The sequence below is a fragment of the Cebus imitator genome, unplaced genomic scaffold (genome assembly GCF_001604975.1).
Source record: "Cebus imitator isolate Cc_AM_T3 unplaced genomic scaffold, Cebus_imitator-1.0 Scaffold851, whole genome shotgun sequence".
In the NCBI taxonomy this organism is placed as follows: Eukaryota; Metazoa; Chordata; class Mammalia; order Primates; family Cebidae; genus Cebus; species Cebus imitator.
In genome coordinates this window covers 175,622-178,480 of record NW_016108166.1, presented here as the reverse complement: position 1 = coordinate 178,480, position 2,859 = coordinate 175,622, and positions in this window count along the sequence as shown.

Genomic DNA, 2,859 nt, shown 5'->3' with positions numbered 1-2,859 from the left:
AAAAAAAAGAACATATAAAAACTTTAGCTAATTTTGTCTTAAGCACTTGTATGGTTAAGTGCATAATTAGCTAAAGGTTTTACAAGTCCTTTAGCAAATTAGCTAAAGTTTTTATGTATGGACAAGTGCATAAGACAAATTTAGAGCTAAAGTTTTTACATGTTCTTAAACTTATTCTTAAGCACAGAATAGCCATCTCTATTCTGTGGTCTGGCAAAACAAATAGGTCATGTGTCCCATCTCTTGGTGGGCAGTGTAGCTACTCTTTGGAATTCACTTTCCCTGATGCCCTTGAGACCTCAGCTCTTTAATGAGTTCAAGAAGAATTATGATTATAGATTACCTGTATTATTCTAATTATTATAGTAGAGGAAACATTTTCCTGTTAGTTCTGGAATTAGAAGACCATAATACTTCCTTCAGATAATTTATACAAACATTTAAGAACAATAAAAATATATGTTGTTATTCAGTTTAATAAGAAGAGAAAGATCAGTGAATATAAGTCCTTAACATGTAATCTACATACATGAAATCACTTTATAAACTAATGTTTTAGCTTATAAGGATGCTTTTAACAGATTTTTTCCCATAGTGGATATAATAGACATGTGCTACTGAATGTCTTGCAGTAGGGTTTTGGCTAGATAATGTCATGCATCCTTATAACAGAACACTGCAGCTAATTAAAACCAAGGATATGTTGGTTTTTTTTTTTTTTTTTTTTTTTTTTGAGGAATTTTTCCATTTCATTAAATCTGCTGTATTTATTGGCATAAAGTAGTCTATTATAAGCTCTCGTCCCTGAACAGACATTGTTTCTAGGCCTATGGTAAAGGCCTTTACCTCTATGTCTGTTTGTGTCTATTTGCTCTAAAATGATATGTTCTCTTTGTATTCCTGATATTGGTATTTTGTGTTTTCTTTCTTTTTTGCATAAGCGTTACTTAGGGGATTACTAGTTTTAAAAGAATAAGAACTAGAAAATCTAAGTAATGTATATATCCATCTATCTTTATATCAAACCAGCAATTTATAGATAGATGAATAACTATAGATCTACAGGTATATCTCTTTTTTCCTCTCTCTCTCTATACATATATCATAAATATATACATTTATATATATTTATATATAGAAAGCATATATATGCTATATAATAAATATGTATGTGCTCCCTCTCTATATATTTCCATATATATATTAATATATATTACATATATTCCAATATATAAAATATATGTAATTTATATATATATATTTCCATATATATAATATATAAACATAGAGAGCGTCTGTGTGTGTGTATACATGCATATGTATATAGATTATGATCTATCTGTCTCTATAGATAATTTAAAAAGAATTTCTGTATATTGAAGTAACAATTACAGGATATGGATGATCCTCTAAACATACAGCTTCAGTCCCGATAGGACTGTTATTTCAGTCAATATGTCCCTTATATCTGCAGATGTAGCTTTGCGTGGAAAAAATAGAATCATTTCATATTCTTCCTGCTAACAAAGTTTTTAACAACAGAGGAAATTAGCAAATGTATTAATACCTCCATATTTATAAATCAAAGATATGCATGTACATGATCATAGAAAAATTGTAAAGGAATAAACTATAAATGAAGGTGTGAATAATCTTGGGATAGTGAGATTAACAGTGAATTTTATATTATCTTCTTGCTTACTTACAATTTTAATATTTCTATAATACAAACAGTTTTGCTTCTGACTTAGTCTTCTTTTCTCCTTATTTTTTGAGAATTTTGGGTACACAAATTGAGAAAGCTTCCATTTAGAAAGAATTTGCATTTTGCTTCTTCTTATATGAAAATGTAGCTACTAAACTCGTAGCTCTTTAAGTCCTGGCTTTGAAAATAAGTCTTAAATTGAGGATCCTCATCTACTGCTGCTTAAAATCTTTGCTTCATTTGCTGACTTGGCTGTTAATGAAGTAGAAACACAGGAATTTTCTCCATGGGCCATAACACCTGTGAGAACAATTTAATGACTCAACAAATGATGGAAGTGTCCTAACAGTGTGTTATAAACTTTCCCTGGATCAAGGACGTTGGCTGACAGTAGTCTCCACTCACAACCTCCCTGTGGTCTGAATCCATTAAACCCTCACTGTGGCAGAGTCCCATTAGACAAGAAACAATCTATGAGTATCCTTCTAAATAGATTAGGGAGACAGAGCAATTGAAAAAATTCCAGAAGGGTTTCCAAAAAAGTGGAACTTTAATCATGAGCTTTGCTTACTCTTTATGTATATGTTTCCAATTGTGGTATGTGGCCAACCTTAAAAGAAAATGTTGCATTGTCTTTGGCTTCCTTTGATTAAAAGTGAAAATCGTAATCTATAAATCTCACATGTTCTGACAAAAAAGAAAAATAAATAGCTATTGCAGTATCAGGGGACTTTTAGGTCCCATTTATACATTTTTCAAATTTCCTTACCAGATTTGTAGACCTGAACACATACATCCCTCTCAAATTTTCATTTGGAATATTAGACATGTAATACATGAATAAAAATTTCATGTAAAACATTAAAAATATGGCCAAGCATGGTGGCTCATCTGTAATCTCAGGACTTTGTGAGGCCAAGGTGGGTGTATCACCTGATGTCAGGAGTTCGAGACCAGCCTGACCAATATGACAAAACCCCGTCTCTACTAAAAATACAAACTTAGCTGGGAGTGGTGGTACATGCCTCTAATTGCAGCTACTTGGGAGGCTGAGGCAGGAAAATTGCTTGAACCTGGGAGGCGGAGGTTGCAGTGAGCCGAGATCATGCCATTGTACTCAAGCCTGGGTGACAGAACGAAACTACATTTCAAAA